Here is a 19,442-nt window from a genome sequence, read left to right on the forward strand (position 1 = left end):
AAGGTGCCAAAGCAGATGGCAATAGCATCAAGGACTCGAAAGCACCTAGTTTCTACACTCTTCTGCATTCTGTTTCAAGAAATGTGGTCCATCTATAAGCAAAAACAAAACAAAACCAAAAAATTAAAAACTGGAAGAGCTAAGACGAGAATGATCAAAGAGGGGTGGAGGCTAGTCACACTTAAAGTCTCTACTGAAAATCTGAGAAAGCTTCAATGCCCCAAACAAAGGACAAAGCAAAAGTTGAAGATAAAAAGACTGAAAGGCAACACCATCCATACTTCTGTTTAGACTTCTTTTTAAAAAAAATAATAAATTGAGAGTAATTTATTGGGGAGAGGGGAAGCTTTTTCTCTTGCTCATTTCTTAGGCTTCCTTACTGTGAAGCAAGGATATTACCATCTTTCCAGCCTCTTCCTGCCCCCTTCCTCATTCCAGTCCCAGGGAGGAAGAGTGGCTTTGTGCTTGGTAAATGTGGAGAAGAGTTTGGTGACTTATCCTTGTGTAGTGGCCTGCCCCAATCTAGTACTGCCAAGATGGGGTGCAGACAGCAAGTCTGCCCAGTTCTGGGTTCAAGATCAGAAAGGTCACTATAGTAACAAGCCCAAAGCTCTGAACTCTACCAGTGGCAAAGGGAGTTGTTTTTTGTTTTTTGTTTCTTTAATGTCCCATATTTATTCTCTGTTTTATTTATTAGTTTGCTTGGAACCCAGGTGAGGAAAAGGGCTGCTGATTATTGGAAGCCACCTTGGAGATTCCTTACACCTATGCTGTTCAAATAAAATATGACTCAGAAGGCATTCTTGCACACACAGGGCTACTTCTAGAAAAAATCCAGTCTTTAGCTTGTTCGAGGTCCCCATCCTTCAAATTCCCCATTCCCCTTTCACCAGTGACTCTTCAGCCATCTCCTTCCCAACCTCCTCCTACCCTCTTGCCTCTCAACTTCCTGTCCCTATCAAAACCTTCTTCCATTTGCTTCATTCACACCTATATGTAAATGACTGATAACAATTTATAGTGTACTCGCTCGTCATAATCCATCCCTTTGTATCCTGTGGGATTCTTTAACCTACCAGACCCTGAAGACCTCAAAAGTAAACCTGATATCCCTATAGGAAATGCAGTGGCAATGGGACAACCAGAAATAACAAATGCATCTGAGAAAAGTTACTGATTTTAACCACTGTGTCTTTGTGGGAAGGAAAAAATCTGGGACTATTCATTTCCAAGTGTATTTTTACCATATAAGCAAATAACTGAGAAGGAGAGAGATTAGGTCAAAACTATTTTTTTCTAACCAATTTGTAGTCATTCTTTAAGAGTGATTTTAAATGTTGCCCTTTTGTTAAGATCTGATCCAATTTTCCCATGTATGGCAAGGTTCTTCCTCATCAGTGCCCCTCACAAAAGCCAAAGGGCTCTTCTCCCCCCTGTTTTCTACATTGCTTTGGATTGTCTGCATATGTGTCTGCTTAAGCTTAAGGTCTCCTCAAGGATACAGGCATTTCTGCTTGTCTTTGCATTCTCAATCTGCTACCCAGAATTTTTTTATAAATATTTGGGGAGTTGAATGGAATTGTACCAAATAATCAGAGCTCAGTGAAAAAAAGAAGGTGGCTCACATGTCTTGAAAAAGTAACCTTTTCCTGAGAAAACAAGAAGTGTCAGGGAAATTCTAGGAGGTAGAAGAAAGCAGAAAAATGGAAAGAGAAGAAAAGTTGAAGAACACAATAGAAATAACTTCAGAGACAGATGAGAGCATGACAGCCACATTTAGAAGTGTCCGAGGGGTTGGAATATCAGAATATGACAGCAGAGAGGACAATTCCTGTGGGGACAGAATGGAGAATGACTGTGCAACAGCACAGTCACCACAGCTGTGGTGGCAGTACAAGGACAACAAGGCAGATGATTAGGACCACTCAGACCCGGAAGCAAACGGCCACAGCCCAGGACCTTAAGAGGTCCATCTTCCACTATGTAGGAAACATGACTGTAAAACCTGCTCACTCTCTCAAGCAGTATAACCAAGGTCAAAGACCTGTAGCTTTAAGCTAAAGAGTTAAAACCCCCAAAGAGGAATTTTAATAAGTATGAAAGAATTTGAAGACATAACAAGGTCATCCATTTAAGGAACTGGATCTTTTGATTAATAAAAAAAAAAAAGAATAGGGCTTCCCTGGTGGCACAGTGGTTGAGAGTCCGCCTGCCAATGCAGGGGACACGGGTTCGTGCCCCGGTCTGGGAGGATCCCACATGCCGCGGAGCGGCTGGGCCCGTGAGCCATGGCCGCTGAGCCTGCGCGTCCGGAGCCTGTGCTCCGCGACGGGAGAGGCCACAACAGTGAGAGGCCCGTGTACCGCAAAAATAAAAAAAAGAACAAAGACAAAACTGAATAAACATTCAAAAGTCAAATTTTCATAACTTTTATATCATGCAGCCTTAAAAAAGAAGGAAATTCTGATACATGCTAAAATATGCATGACCTGAGGTAATTATGCTAATTGAAATATGCCAGTCACAGTTGGTCACAAGACAAATACTCTATGATTCCATTTACATGAGGTATCTATGAGTAGTCAAATTCATAGAAACAGAAACCAACATAGTGGAATGGTGGTTGCCAGAGGCTGAGGAGAAGGAGAAATGGAAAGTTGCTTAATGGGTATAGAATTTCAGTTTTACAAGATGAAAAGTTCCGGAGATTAGTTATATAAGAATGTGAATATACTTAACGCTACTGAACTGTATACTTAGAAATGCTGAAGATGGTTAATTTTATGTACTTTTTACCACAATAAAAAATACAAATTTTTTACATTAATAACTTCGTTATAAACCAATAATGTCACAAGTGATTTTCATTCAATTGGCTTCAAAACACACAAGAAAGGAAGAGAAACACTTCCATTATAGCCCACATCAGATGAATATATTGGGATCAATCAACCATTTTAAATTTTCACAGAATTAACAACCATTTCTCTTTAAAAAAAAAAATCAAAAGTCCAAACCAACAACCAATATGCTTTTAGTTTATTTCACAGCTAAATCTTGAGTTTGGTTTAAAAAACACAACGTAAAAAATTCTCTGATACTGGAAATATTCAATATTTCCCCACCCACCCCAAAACTAGATAAATTCTGCATTCTTGTACATTTCTTTCTGATTTTATGCTTAGATTACTTTTTTCTTTTGGCCTTTCAAAAGCACCTGAAACCTTATACCTATGCTGTAATGAGAAAGAAAAAAAATGCATTTGTTTAATTGGAAATATTTAGGGGTGAGCAGAAAAATTTGCATTCCTGCTGACAATTTCTGTACTGAGTTTGGTCTAGTGGAATTAGAAGTCTCTGAGATATTAAACCCTGGAAAGAAGGATTTGTAATGGAAAGACTGAAAGAACTGAATTATAGCCAGTAGCACCACTTGAATACTTTAAGCATACTCAAATGTGCTGTGTTATCATAAGAGCTTAAAAAAAAAAAAAAAAACACGCAGAAATGATGGAGGTTATGGAACAGACATTAGACATTGCCGGAGAAGCAGCTTCACCTCTGGGTCATTTGAGGTGGCCAGCCCAACCACAAAGGAACACCTGCAGTGCTATTCAGGGAGCTAAGAGAGATGCCACACTCATTTAGACTCCTGAGATCATTAAATCTGACAATGACTTTGGTTAACTCCTCACAGGCATCTCACTCCGGACACCTGTCCTGCGTGTATTTGATGTCTAGACTGGGGAGAATCAATTGAGTTTCTCTTCTTTTAAAATAGAAGACACACATTGAAAGGTCTTTGTGTTTATTTGCAAGAAATACAATTCTCCTATAATATATCCCAGAGTTGTCCTCCTTTTCTGCAGAAATATCTTTCCAAGTCCACCTCTCTCAGTGGCCCCTCTGAGCTGGGAAATGTGATGATCTGCTCACAGGAAAACACAAGGACATTCCTGAATTTCTCACTTTCCTACACACACCCCAGCTGAACACAGGGTCCTGCAGGAAGGATCTGTCCCAAACTTGTGTGCACCCGTAGTGCTGGGGAATCCGTTCCTACATCTGGCAAGATGAAAATAGTCTTTGACTCCAATAATTCCTGTGTAAGAATAATTAGACAAGTCCTATTTTCTGAAAGGTGCTCTCATTCTTTTGGCCCTTCGAATTCCTGAAATCCAATCCCTTATCTATCTTAACCACCTTTCCTACAAGTTCTTTCTCACCTTGATTGATTTCATGACTATTGTAGCTTTAGCTTCCTTTTGTATCCAAGACCACAGGCTTCTGAAGACAGCTTGATTTCCTGGGCTCCAAGCACATGGTGCAATTCTACCCATTAATTGCCATTAATCTTATGACCACTGATACCCTTCCTCTTTCCCAAAACTTAGTCCAAACTCTCAATAGCTATTAGAACTGAATTCTCTGGGGCCTGAACTCCCACCCCCACACACACCCAAATCCTTCCCATTTCTGATTCCTTGCCTGAATCCCTCTCTCTTCCATTCCATGGACTAACACATCTTGTCATTTCTCATGGATTTCTAGAATCTGGGGGACTGAAGTTGCAGATAATTTTCCATGCTCTTTACTTCAATTCTGAACTCCAAAGTTACAAAAGTAACACAATGAAGTACTAAAGTATTAAAGTATTTCCTTCATCATTCGGGTAAATTTCCACAGTCAGTTGGTGTGAAATGATTAAAGTTGTAACCAGGAGCAGACTCCAGGCCATATCTTGCCTGCCTGGGAAATCTTTTTAATGTAACAACTTCAGAGCACTCTGCCCCTGGAGGCATCTTTCTTACACCTTTAGACCATAAAGAACACCACTGATAGAAATGCCTTCCTAGAAGACAGCTGGAAAATAGAGGAAGTTTTATAAGAGATAACCTCGGCCATGGGGGTCAAATAATCTTGAATCTACCTAAATAAAAAAAGTCAAGCCACTCCCTTCTTAATATATGTTATTTATTTCTATATATTCATGTTTTTCACTATGGAATAGACAGCAACTAGACAGGAACCCTGCCCTCAAAGAGTGGACCCCTCATGGCTGTCTGATTTGACTAGCTCTTTTCATTCTTTATCTTTTTCACTGGTCATATCAGGAGCAGCTGTGAAACCAATTTGTGATTGTAGCTACTTAGCGCTAATCTCTTCATTCAATTATGTACAGTCTCTTTTCCTATCAGTACTTCCAAGTTAAGCCTTTTTTTTACTCTTTATATGCTTTACCAAAATAAATGGCTCATTTTGAGGCCATTTTAGCATCACAAAAGACACTTTTGTGACCCTCCTTAAAGCTGTCAATATGTACCCAGCAAGCCAAATGTATCCTGTTGATACTGAACTTCATATACTGCTCTGAATATAAAATGATGTAATAGGGTTTCAAATAGGTTTGCAAGGTCATCTTTCATTGGAGGATATTGGTTAGCCTTTAAACCAAACCAAACAAATCACAACAGCAATACACTTTGTGAATAGAAAATACAGTAACTCTTACACACTCTGTAGATGATCTGAATCAAATTTCTCATACAAACAACCTTTCCTTAACCTTTGAGCCATATTACCTTTCTCCACTCTTACCTCCCCCCAATGTCAGTCAGTATGATTTACAAAAATACACTCATTTTTAGTACTAGCCTAGAGAGTGAGGGTGATAAAAAATGCATATGATGCATTTTAAACTCAAAATATGAGATTTTTAATTGCCTACCCTAAGAAAATTTCCTGTGATGTGGTTCTGTCTCTAATAGAAAGTATTTTACAAAAATTAAAATTTCTAAATAATAACTCTTTAAAAAGAGAGAGAAGAGATACTTCCTTCTCATGCAATAGCATGAGAAGGGTTCCATGGCAATAGCACATTCAGGCTAATGAAGATGGGGACTACTGTTTATTAGAAGCCTTAAAACTTGCAGCACCGAAGGTTCACCATTGTTGTCTTATTTATCTTCACACAACCCTAGTAAGTAGATATCAATATCCTCCTTTTCTACATGAAGAAACAGAGTTAAAAAAAAATGAGAGTAGATTAAAATTAGTCTTAAATTAGACCTTATTAGTAACATTTTCTTCTTATCTTTCTCTTCCCTTTATGTCACCATTCCCTCCTTAAAACACACACACCCCACAACACAGTGTTAAAGAGCTTATGTTATCCACTTACCTACAAAAAAGGCAAGTTAACATTAAAAAATCACTTCATTGTGCCAAAACTGTGAACCAAAGGCAAACTTATGGAAGGATCTAGAAATTAATGTATTCTGAACTAACTTGAAAATCCTCACTCTAGAGTGAAAATCAGATTTCCAGTGATGAACTTCACATATGCACTTCTTGGGTGGAATACAGGGAACAGAATAGCAATACAAAGTCTTCCTCTGTTCCACATAGATCAAAGCAATGCTTTCCCTGCCTCATAATTCCCATGAAGTTTAAACTCACCCACCTCGGACTTAATATCTTTTTCTTTTCCCACACTGAGGACATGCTGCCAGTGAGATGACCCAGGCAGAGGTTCAAGGCCTTGGTACTCTTGTACCTCAGGCCTTTCACTAAGAAAATTGAGTGTGAGAACTTTATCTCCAATAGCTTCTGCCTATTGTGACATCTCTCTTGGGTCTCTTCGCCCCTAAATTCTTCATTTCTTCTCAGAATTTAGCTGAAGAGCACTTTTCCCCTGCCTGTTTATCTCAATGTCTGTCTCTCACTGCTAGTATTTATTGCATATCACTGTAAGTCTTTATTGAATGTAATCTGTTTGGGGATATAGTTGGCATGAAAGATGCTTCACCAAATGAAGTTGTAAAGTATTATACATAAATACTTAATTCCTGGATTTATTTATTATCATCATTACTTATTTACACACAGGACACCTTTGAAAGAAATAAATCTGGTCGGTTACTCTCCCAAATTTTATCAGAATATTCTTTTATCAAAATGTCTCCCAAATGGTATCAAAGTCTCTTATAAGATATAAATTAATGCTAATATATAGTAATTATTAATATTCTTCACACACTATAATTTACAAAACCTTGTGCACATATAGCATTAGTTATTTTATAATTTAATCTCTCAACTATCCAATGCTAGGAGAGTTTTTGTCTCCATATGACAGGTCAGGAAAGTGAGACTCTGAAAGTTTGAATGATAACCCAAAGGTCAGATGAATAATGAGTTTCAGAGCTGCATAATGAGTTTCAGGTCTCCTGCATTAGGTCCTAAGTGTTATTCTCTCCCACAGCTGCCTATAGCATCAGCAGGATGAAGGGAAACCAAGCAAGGGTCAGGTTGAGAAACAAAATGAGCTCCATTGTCTCCTTTGTGAGGCTTTCCTAAGAGTCTACGGTTTGGTGTGGATATATGTGTCACATGCTGCTACATTAATTCAACTTGATATTTAATTCGGGGTTATTGGAGACTGAGTTTAAATTTGAAGTCCCCAAACCGAATTAATTTTTATTTGCAACAGTAGGCATTCTGGAAAGGGTCATTGCAATTAGCTCTAATTAATGTAATTTTTCTCTGGGTGCCCAAGAAATGCTGGCGATGCCTGGGCTACAATGATGCCATGAAGCGGAAAGACCCCAGGAAGTATAGGATTGGGATCCTGATCAGAGAGAGGTGCACCAGCTAAGGGGACACAGGTCTGTGTGGAATACAGAAATGGTGATATTGGTTCATACGAGTGGATATGCACATTTGGAAGTCTGATGGGCCTTGGTATTACAATCAATTACATTCATTTCATCCCATTCATCCTCACTCTCACAATTGTGGATACAGAGAAACAGAGGCAGAAACTCTATGCAGTAATATTTTCCATGGCTAAACAGGGAAATAAATTTTAGAGGATCCTTAGAAGCACTTCATTGGGTAGGTAAACTCATAGCCTCTTGCAACTTCCTTTCTCTGGTGTGTGTACACCTCTCCTTGTTTGTGAGAGTTTTCAACATGGCAAATTACTTTTCCATCCATTTTTTTGGAAGTATTCTAGATTTTACCATCTTTTTCAGGAAGATCCCTACCTTTCATTCAGGGATTCCTACACTAAATCCAGTCTCACATCCTCACTCAGGGAATAGGAAAAGGAATGTGAGTTATACATTCCTGTGGGAAGTCTGCTGAACAAACCAAAAGAGAGAATTTCAAAATAATGTTTGCTCCTGTTGCTGGGAGTTATGCAAACAATCTTTGCTTATATAGTACTTTTCAATATAATTGGTATTACAATGAAACTCCAGCTCTAGAATCCCTTCCTAAAGGAGCATTTAACTGCAAAACCCAAAGGCTGTGGACATGCTATTCCATAAGAGGAATAAATTAACTATCGAATCTTACACTGGCAGTCCATGGAGTACATTAAGTTACCACAAAATACACTGCCTGGGAAATTTGACTCAGTTCATAATAAAATAAATTGTCACCTCGAACTGAAAAATAATTACTATTGAACTAAGTATAACAGACCAGATACATCCATTTTGGACAAGAAAAACAAAGAAAAAGGAAGAGTAGAAAATGTAATTTCTAAGTTTACCTAAAAACCATCAGAAATGAAAGAAATAAACAGAAAAGAAGGAATGTAATAAGTCATTTATACAAGCAAACAATGTAAATGTCTTCCATGTTTTCTATTCACATCATTGATTTTAGCCCTGTAATTGAAGAGAAGTTAAGAAACACATAGATTGAAAATTGGGTACCAAAATAACTAACTTATTCTTTATGTCAAGTGGGTAAAAATTAAGCTATTATGGTGAGACCTATAATACGTTAATCTACAAGTCATTAATAGAGTTAGTAGTGATTTAATTTACCGTATTTATTTATATCCCAAAAAGAATGGATTATAATAATAACCAGGATTTGTGGTGATTTACAACAAAGGTTATTTAGACAAATATAATAAAATGGAAAAGTAGGAAGTCAAGATTTGAGATAGCAGACAAGTTATGCTAACTGTGAAAACTATAACATTATTACAAATCAATATACAAATTTGGCGCTGAGTGTCCACTGAACGATGAAAGAAAGGAAATATGACAAGACGTTTCATGTTCATTATCTCAAAGCGGGAACACCAATTTCTTCGAAGTTACAATGTAGTTCTGGGCACTAAATCTTTTTTTTTTTTTAACATCTTTATGGGAGTGTAATTGCTTTACATTGTTGTGTTAGTTGCTGCTGTATAACAAAGTGAATCAGCTGTATGTATACGTATATCCCCACATCCCCTCCCTCTTGCGTCTCCCTCCCACCCTCCCTATCCCACCCCTCTAGGTGGTCACAAAGCACCGAGCTGATCTCCCTGTGCTATGCGGCTGCTTCCCACTAGCTATCTATTTTACATTTGGTAGTGTATATATGTCAACGCCACTCTCTCACTTCATCTCAGCTTACCCTTCCCCCTCCCTGTGTCCTCAAGTCCATTCTCTACGTCTGCATCTTTATTCCTGTCCTGCCCCTAGGTTCTTCAGAACCATAAATCTTTAAATAATATTCTCAAGTAGACTTACACAGAGTACTCTGAGTAAAGTAATGGACAAAAATCCTCAATAACAACAAAACACAATTTGTTTATTTAGAATTGCAGAAGTTTTCTTTTTCAGATTGCTTTTATTTGTAATAAATCTCAAAGCCCATGTATTAAATAAGTGTAAAATGTATTAAAGGCAGTTTAGTAGGCACTACAGCAATATAGCCCATATATTAGCTTTCTGGTAACCTAACTTGGTCTAAGATTAGGAAAAGCATGTTCCTGAGACTGCCTTCTTTAAATATCACGTCTCTTCAGTCAAGTTTAGCATAAGATCCAAAAAGCTTATTATTGGAGTTTATAGTACCCCAAAATGGGGTCAAAAGCTTTTTTAAAGAATATATTTTATAAAGTACAATTCTCAAAATCAAAAAGGAAACTTCATTGAGCCATGCCATCTGTCTGCAATCCCCATTTCTGAGCTTTCTCGTTGTCAATAGCAGCTAAATTTTTCAAAGGTTGATTCTACACAGCCAAAATGGTTTGACCATTTTATCTCCATTAACTGGCTAATATCTAATAGCTAGTATCTGTGTTGATTAAAGTAGCTTGACCTACTACAGTAATAAATCTGATTTGGGTTTACTCACGCAAACTGAACTGAAAATAACTGTGTGAATTCAACGAAATTGAACACATTTTAAGTTTAATCAAACAGCAAGTACGCAATCAATAAATCTGTAAATATGGTCAAATTTGATCCTTTGTGTCAAATCTGGCTTAAACTGTACTCTGAAAGAAAGGCCAGTAGGTCTCTGTGGTAAAACCGATTTTGATGCCCCATCTAGATCCCCTTTGCTGGGATAACACACTCTCTCCAAGAGATCAATTAGTTAGTTAACAGCAAATTGTTTGCATCAGACTTCTCCCATCCTGGAAAGGAGAGAGATGCATTCTAACCAGGATTAACACACACGTAGAGGTTTGCCTTTCTTGTCCACAGGTTCTCAGCCAGTCCCACTACCCAAGGGCTCACATTATGTCTAACTCATGGAATTCTGCATGAAGTCACTCCAGATCAAGAGACCCCACTTTATGGCCAAGAAGGTGTGGCAGTGGGCATATTTATCTATATCTACATACAGATATAAATATAGATACATATATATGGGATACACAGTTCTACCATTTTCTATACCATCAAAAAGCTCCTGTGCAGATAGAGTGATGAAACAGCCTCTTAAAGATATAGCCAAGACACCAGCTTGAACCACTTTATTAACATTTTGAAGTTGTAAACATCCTTGGAATGATAGGTGCTATTCTGCATGATTTGATAAATTCCTTAAAGCAAGGTCCCTCACGTGGATTGTGTCTCCAGTAAACAGAATATGTAGATCCAGGTATCAAGCAGTAGAAATGCAGGAGTAGCCCTGCTCACCAACACTTCCAGTGATTCACCTAAAGAACCTGTGCTTCCCATTTCCATATGTTTACAGTCTCTGAATCTAGGTATCCTGATTGCAATATAGTGGACAGGCCTACCCAAAAGACATAGGAAAACTAACTGCAACCAAATTCAAAGCAATGGCTGCTACAGGTCACACTGAGCTCCTCATGCCAGTAGTCCAACAGGTACCAAAAAGAGCTATCCTAATCTAATGATCAGGAAAATCAACGCTGATCATTATGAGGAATTAGAACTACCACCTAATAATAAGGACATAAATTAATATGTCTGATACCTCTGCTGGGGCACTTCCTGGCACATTCATGCCATTTGTGGCAAGTATAGTAACCCCAGGTTCAAAACGGCATGGTAACCAGAGACTTAGACTCCTCGGAGATGACAGCTGCCAGATTTTTTTTTTTTTTCAAAATATATTAGATTTGGTTTTTATTGTAGAGCACACATATCAGGGCAAAGTGCTGCACACACAACTACAAATCATTTTTGGGAAAAAAGCTGTAAAAAAAAAAAAAACTGCAACTGCTTTAGTTATGCAGTCCCAACTTGAGGAATCCACACTGGAAAAGGAGTTCTGGCCCCTGAGAGGGGCTTCTTGATGGTGGCTGCTCCCCAGCTTTCTGCAGCCTCTTCTGTAAGACCAGCCCCCTGGGATGGTAGCAGCCTGGGGACTGGGAGGGCCTCTGCTCTCAGCAGGCCTGGGTCTTGGGCCTGGCTGGCAAGAGGACATTCCTAATGAACCCAGATCAGCAAAACCTTGCAGCCTTCAAGGATCTGAGCAGGTGGAAACTGCCAAAGACTTCACTTATTTTTTCCCTTTCATTATTATTTTTTAAAGGACCCTTCCTTCCCCAGCTCTCATGCCCCTGAGGCGGAGGAGGCACCAACCCAGTCTGCAGGCCTGAGCTCTGGCCTTGGATGCATGTTGCAGGTGGACAGGGGGTGCGGGCAGCTTCCTATGGGGACTGACATAGGGAGAAGGCCCAAGGAGGGCCGATGGAGAAGAAAGGAAAGGGAAAGGAAGAAGCCAGGAGACCAAAGGAAAAAATGAAAACTCAGAACAAAAGAAAACAAAAACCCTACCACACACCACAACAATTTTCCATAGCCCAAACACTAGACTCAGAAGGACACCAGTCCCTCCAGCTTGAAACCTAGAGGCAAGACACCTAGAGCAGTCAGAGTGCTAGCTGGGGGTGAGGGGTGTCAGAAACAGGTGGTAGAGGTGGGAGATGATGAGTATCAATTAGGACACTGGTACCAGTTGCAGTAGCGGGAGCTGTAGTTTATCCCACCAACCCTCCTCTTAAGTTTCCCTAAGAACTGTGATCATGGGATCTGTATTATCAGAGTGAATTTAATGTGAGAAGCAAGTGGACCTGAGCAATGCAAGGGGTAGACTGTGATGAATGCTGTTTTAATGTCCCACCCAAATCCTCTTAACCAGACCAGGGCACTCAGGCCCCAGGTATTGTAAGTGTTGGCTGCCAAAGGGTTCACAGCTATGCCCTTGGCAGCAAGATTGCCCTCTGCTCACAGGAACTGCCTCACCAGGAAAGGTCTGCACCATCTCTGCCACCCTCCATCCCGATACAACCCACGACTTATGACCACTTGAAAGCACAGTGCTAAATACTGCCACCCTTGCCTCAAAGGAGGACAGCTCCATAGCCCACCTCCTGTGGATGAGATGAAGGCTAGACTTTACCCAAGACCATACCATTGCTCAGCCCTTTTCTCTTTCCCTATCCTGCTTCACTCTCAACCTCACAGATTTTTCTGAAAAACACTGCCTCAGTAAATCATGTGCCATGACTAAAACCATCCTGTTGAAGGCTCTGATTTTAAAGAAGCAGAACCAAGAAAATCTCAAAATTATTGTTTATAAGAATCAATAGGAGAGAGTATGTTAAATGCACATTCTTTGGCCCTGCCTCCAGAGAAGTAAATTTAATAGGTGTATGGTGAGCCCAGGGTACGGCATTTTTCACAAGGACTGAATTTGGATTCAATACCGTTGTCTGCTAAACACTCTTTGAAATGCACAGGGCTAGACCATCAGCACACACCATCCACAAAGGAAAGCTAGAAGCGTCGCTGACACAGCAATATTTTCCATCCCTGCACGTGAGAATAACTTTCTCTATAGTTACTCTCAGGACTTTAATATTCCAGCATACAACAAACCCCTAACCTCAACTTTGTGATATGGCTGTCATTCTACTCACGTTTACAACTTCAAAATGTTAATAAAACATGATAAGTGCAGAAGTCAAAATAAAGTAGAAGTAAAGTAGAAGAGGTGGCATTTTAAGTAATGGACTGCACATTCTTAATTTAAATCATATATATTTATTCACTCACTTGGTAACTGGATACTAACCAAATGAATTTGTAATATATTCCAGTCTAGTTTTATTAGGATTTGTACTGTATGTGTAATGTGAAAACAAAGGAAATATATTGCTACATCAACTTATATTATTCATGCATATAAAGTTCTGTGTATCTGCTCCTGCCATTGAGAAGATGCATTAGGAAGTCGATTACAATAACAAGAAAAGGTTATTTGAGTCAAATCAAAACAATAAATGGCTAGAGAAAAATTGTAAAATATTTGTTTTACATTTTCCTCCGGTGACACATAACACATTATCTCTTTCTCTAAGTGATTATGAACACTTCTACTCTGCCGTACAGCATAAAGTGGAGATCTGTTTAAAATCATTTATGTCTGCAAAGTCACACAAGCCTCCTTGTACTTCAGAGAAAGTATATTTTGGATCACCTCAGTTGTTAAAAACTCACAGCTTTTATTTATAGTTATATTCAGATGAAAATATAGAAGCTGTTTTAACCAACCTCTAATTAACTAATCTATCAGGTTCACCACACTTTCCATTCTCTCTATAAAATATACCAGTGGTTGCTGGGAGTATGTAGAACAATCTCAAAAAGTTTGACTTCTCTCTGCTATGCTCGTCTGTTTCTTCTCCTCCAGGTAGGTAGTACAATTCATCAAGAGTCAGTTGTGTTAAACTAGTGGTTACCAGTGGGGAGAGGGAAGGGGGCAGGGGCAAGGTAGGGGTAGGGGATTAAGAAGTACTAACGACTGGGTATAAAATAAATAAGCTTCAAGGATATATTGTACAGCACAGGGAATATAGCCAATATTTTATAATAACTATAAATGGAATATAAACTTTAAAAATTGTGACTCACTATGTTGTACACCTGAAACATATAATATTGTACATCAGCTATACCACAATTAAAAAAATAAAAATAAACATTACACAGAGCTGAAACCGCCTTCTCTCTCTAGAATAAACCCCCTTCTCACTTTCCTGATGTTGAAACGTATCACTCACCTCCATTTTTTGTGTATATAAAACAGTCCTATAGAGAGTGCTATTTTATGTTTTGAACTTTGCATACATGACACCATGCTATTCTTACTCTTTTGTGATATTTTTATTCTATATTATAGTTTCATGATTTATCCATATTAATACATACATATGTATTAATGTATATGGCTTATTTCAACAGCATTCCATTATATCCTAATTTATTTATCCATACATTTGTCTGGAGATATGTAAATAATTTGCAAATGACAGCTGTTAAAAACAATGCTGTAACAGCACTGCACACGCATTCGAACATTTCAACATCAGGAAAGTGATTATTCTAGAGAAAGAAGGGGGCTTCAACTCTGTGTAATGTTTATTTACTGAATAAAAAAGATCGGTACACTGTTGATGGGAATGTAAATTGGTGCAGCCACTGTGGAAAACAATATGGAGGTGCCTCAGAAAACTAAAATTAGAACTACCATATGATTCAGCAATTTCACTCCTAGGTATATATCTGGAAAAGAACAAAGACACTAATTCAAAAACATGCACCCCAGGGACTTCCCTGGTGGTGCAGTGGTTAAGAATCTGCCTGCCAAAGGAGGGGACACAGGTTCGAGCCCTGGTCCGGAAAGATCCCACATGCTGCGGAGCAACTAAGCCCGCGAGCCACAACCACTGAGCCCGCATGCCGCAACTACTGAAGCCCATACACCTAGAGCCCGTGCTCTGCAAGAGAAGCCACTGCAATGAGAAAGCCATGCACCGCAACAAAGAGTAACCCCAGCTCACCACAACTAGAGAAAGCCCATGCGCAGCAACAAAGACCCAACACAGCCAAAAAATGAACTAAAGAAAAATGCACTCCAATGTTCATAGGAGCACCACTTACAATAGCCAAGATATGAAAGCAATGCAAATGCTGATCAACAGGCACATGGATAAAGAGGATGTGGTACTTATATACAATGGAATATTACTCAGCCATAAAAAAGAATGAAATAATGTCATTTGTAGCAATGTGGATGGACCTAGAGAATATTATGCTTACTGAAATAAGACAGAGAAAGACAAATAATGTATAATATGACTTGTATATATAATCTAAAAAGTAATACAAATGAATGTATATGTAAAACAGAAGCAGACTCACAGATATAGAAAACAAACTAGTGTTTGTCAAAGGGGAGAGGGAAGGGGTTGGGGCAAATTAGGGGTATGAGATTAAGAGATACAAACTGCTATGTATAAAGTAGATAAGAAACAAGGATATACTGTAGAGTGCAGAGAAGTATAGCCATTATGTTCCAATAACTTTTAATGGAGTATAATCTATAGAAAAAGACTGAATCACTAATATAATATTGTAAATCAGCTATCCTTCAACAAAAAAAGAGGTAATTATGAGACAGCAGTTTATAAAGTGGGATGTGCCATATGAATTCCAATTCCAATTACAAATATTAATGTTTTTATCCCATGAAGCAAGAAACAGATTACAGAGGATTTTCAGAAATGTTGCTTTAGGCTTACTTATAACAACTGGAGAATACTTTCTTTTGGTAAAAAGATTCCAAAGAACTATTCTTAAACACACTTTCATAGCAATCATTGACTTCAATGATCTAAGAATACTAACAAATACTACATTAGAGGTAGAACATTAAGGATTAAATGTTCACGAAAATATTTTCAAGATTTTAGTGCTATATGTTATAGTTATGACTTTTAAATAGGGGCAATCTACCTGTATTTTAGGTTACACCAACTCAAACTTATTCTGGAATCTGAATGTATGAATTTAATACCAGTTTTTATTAAATGTTGAAAAATAGAAAACAGGAAAATCTTCTTATTTTGGTAGTGCTCATTATATTTGGAGTCCTTATTACATATCAAAATTTATACTTGGCTCATTTATTTTTTAAAAATAGTATATAATAAAATATCAGTGAGGGGAACCTTCAAAATGGCAGAGGAGTAAGACATGGAGATCATCTTCCTCCCCATAAAAATAACAAAAATACATCTAAAAGTGGAACAACTCCGAGAGAACACTTACTGAACACTGGCAGAAGACCTCAGATTTCCCAAAAGGCAAGAAATTCCCCACGTACCTGGGCAGGGCAAAAGAAAAAACAGAGACAAAAGAATAGGGACGTGACCTGCACCTCTGGGAGGAAGCTGTGAGGGAGGAAATGTTTCCACACACTAGGAAGCCCCTTCACTGGCAGAGATGGGGGATGGCGGGGGGTGGGGGGAAGCTTCAGAGCCACGGAGGAGAGCGCAGCAACAGGGGTGCAGAGGGCAAAGCGGAGAGATTCCCGCACGGAAGATCAGTGCTGACCACACTCAGCTGCCTGAGAAGCTTGTCTGCTCACACGCCAGGGCAGGTGAGGGCTGCGAGCCAAGGCTTGGGCTTCTGAGGTCAGATCCCAGGGAGAGGACTGGGGTTGGCTGCGTGAACACAGCCTGAAGGGGGCTAGTGCACCACAGCTGGCCAGGAGGGAGTCCAGGAAAAAGTCTGGAGCTGCCTAAAAGCAAGAGACAATTGTTTTGGGGTGTGTGAGGAGAGGGGATTCAGGGAACCGCTAAAACGAGTTCCAGAGACGGGCACAAGCCGTGGCTATCAGTGCAGACACCAGAGACGGGCATGAGATGCTAAGGCTGCTACTGCAGCCACCAAGAAGCCTGTGTGCGTGCACAGGTCACTATCCATACCTCCTCTCCTGGGAGCCTGTGCAGCCCGCCACTGCCAAGGTCCCGTGATCCAGGGACAACTTCCCCGGGAGAACATACGGTACACCTAAGGTTTTTGCAACGAGATGCTGGCCTCTGGCACTGCAGGCTCGCCCCGCATTCCATACTCCTCCCTCCCCCTGGCCTGAGTGAGCCAGAGCCCCCTAATCAGCTGCTCCTTTAACCCTGTCCTGTCTGGGCGAAGAAGAGATGCCCTCAGGTGACCTACATGCAGAGTTGAGGCCAAATCCAAAGCTGAACCCCAGGAGCTGTGTGAACAAAGAAGAGAAAGGGAAATCTCTCCCAGCAGCCTCAGGAGCAGCAGATTAAATCTCCACAATCAACCTGAGGTACCTGCATCTGTGGAATACCTGAATAGACAACGAATCATCCCAAAGTCAAGGCAGTGGACTTTGGGAGCAACAGTAGACTTGGGGTTTGCTTTCTGCATGTAATTTGTTTCTGGTTTTATGTTTACCTTACTTTAGTATTTAGAGTTTATTATCATCGGTAGCTTTGTTTATTGATTCGGTTGCTCTCTTCCTTAGTTTTTTTAAATATATATATTTTTTTTTTTTTTCCTTTTTCTCTTTTTGTGGGTGTGTATGTCTATGCTTCTTTGTGTGATATCTGTATAGCTTTGCTTTTCCCAATTGTCCTAGGGTTCTGTCTGTCCATTTTTTTGTTTTAATATAGATTTTAGCACTTGTTATCATCGGTGGATTTGTTTTTTGGTATCGTTGCTCTCTTCTTACTTCCTTTTTTTATTACTTTTTTATTTTTAATAACTTAAAAAATTTTTTTATTTTAATACCTTTATTTTATTTTATTTCTCTTCTTTCTTGCTTTCTTCTTTTTCTCCCTTTTCTTCTGAACTGTGTAGCTGTCACGGACTTGGTGTTCTGGGCAGCTGTCAGGTCTGAGCCTCTGATGTGCGAGAGCCGAGCTCAGGACATTGGTCCACCAGAGACCTCCTGGCCCCACATAATATCAAACAGCGAAAGTTCTCCCAAAGAGCTCAGTCTCAACAATAAGACCCAGTTCCACTCAATGACCATCAAGCTACAGTGCTGGACATCCTATGCCAAACAACTAGCAAGACAGGAACACAACCCCACCCATTAGCAGAGAGCTGCCTAAAATCATAGTAAGTGCACAGCCACCCCAAACCACACCACTGGACACGGTTCTGCCGACCAGAAAGAAAACATCCAGCCTCATCCACCAGAACACAGGCACCAGACCCCCCCCGCCCCCCGCCACCAGAAAGCCTACACAATCCACTGAACCAACCTTACTCACTGGGGACAGACACCAAAAACAATGGGAACTATGAACGTGCAGTCTGTCAAAAGGAGACCCCAAACATAGTAAGTTAAGCAAAATGAGAAGACAGAATAATACACAGCAGATGAAGGAGCAAGGTAAAAACCCACCAGACCAAACAAATGAAGAGGAAATAGGCAGTCTACCTGAAAAAGAATTCAGAGTAATGATAGTAAAGATGATCCAAAATCTTGGAAATAGAATGGAGAAAATACAAGAAACGTTTAACAAGCACCTAGAAGAACTAAAGAGCAAACAAACAGTGATGAACAACACAATAAATGAAATTTAAAATTCTCTAGAAGGGATCAATAGCAGAATAACTGAGGCAGAAGAACGGATAAGTGACCTGGAAGATAAAATAGTGGAAATAACTACTACAGAGCAGAATAAAGAAAAAGGAATGAAAAGAATTGAGGACAGTCTCAGAGACCTATGGGACAAAATTAAACGCACCAACATTTGAATTATAGGGGTCCCAGAAGAAGAAGAGAAAAAGAAAGGGACTGAGAAAATATTTGAAGAAATTATAGTTGAAAACTTCCTTAACATGGAAAGGAAATAGTCAGTCAAGGCCAGGAAGTGCAGACAGTCCCATACAGGATAAACCCAAGAAGAAACACGCCAAGACACATACTGATCAAACTTTCACAAATTAAATACAAAGGAAAAATATTAAAAGCAGCAAGGGAAAAGCAACAAATAACATACAAGGGAATCCCCATAAGGTTAACAGCTGATCTTTCAGCAGAAACTCTGCAAGCCAGAAGGGAGTGGCAGGACATAGTTAAAGCGATGAAAGGGAAAAACCTACAACCAAGATTACTCTACCCAGCAAGGATCTCATTCAGAATTGATGGAGAAATTAAAACCTTTACAGCCAAGCAAAAGCTAAGAGGATTCTGCACCTCAAACCAGCTTTACAACAAATGCTAAAGGAACTTCTCTAGGCAGGAAACACAAGAGAACAGAAAGACCTACAATAACAAACCCAAAACAATTAAGAAAATGGTAACAGGAACATATATATCGATAACTACCTTAAATGCAA

The sequence above is a fragment of the Phocoena sinus genome, chromosome 18, assembly GCF_008692025.1.
Source record: "Phocoena sinus isolate mPhoSin1 chromosome 18, mPhoSin1.pri, whole genome shotgun sequence".
In the NCBI taxonomy this organism is placed as follows: Eukaryota; Metazoa; Chordata; class Mammalia; order Artiodactyla; family Phocoenidae; genus Phocoena; species Phocoena sinus.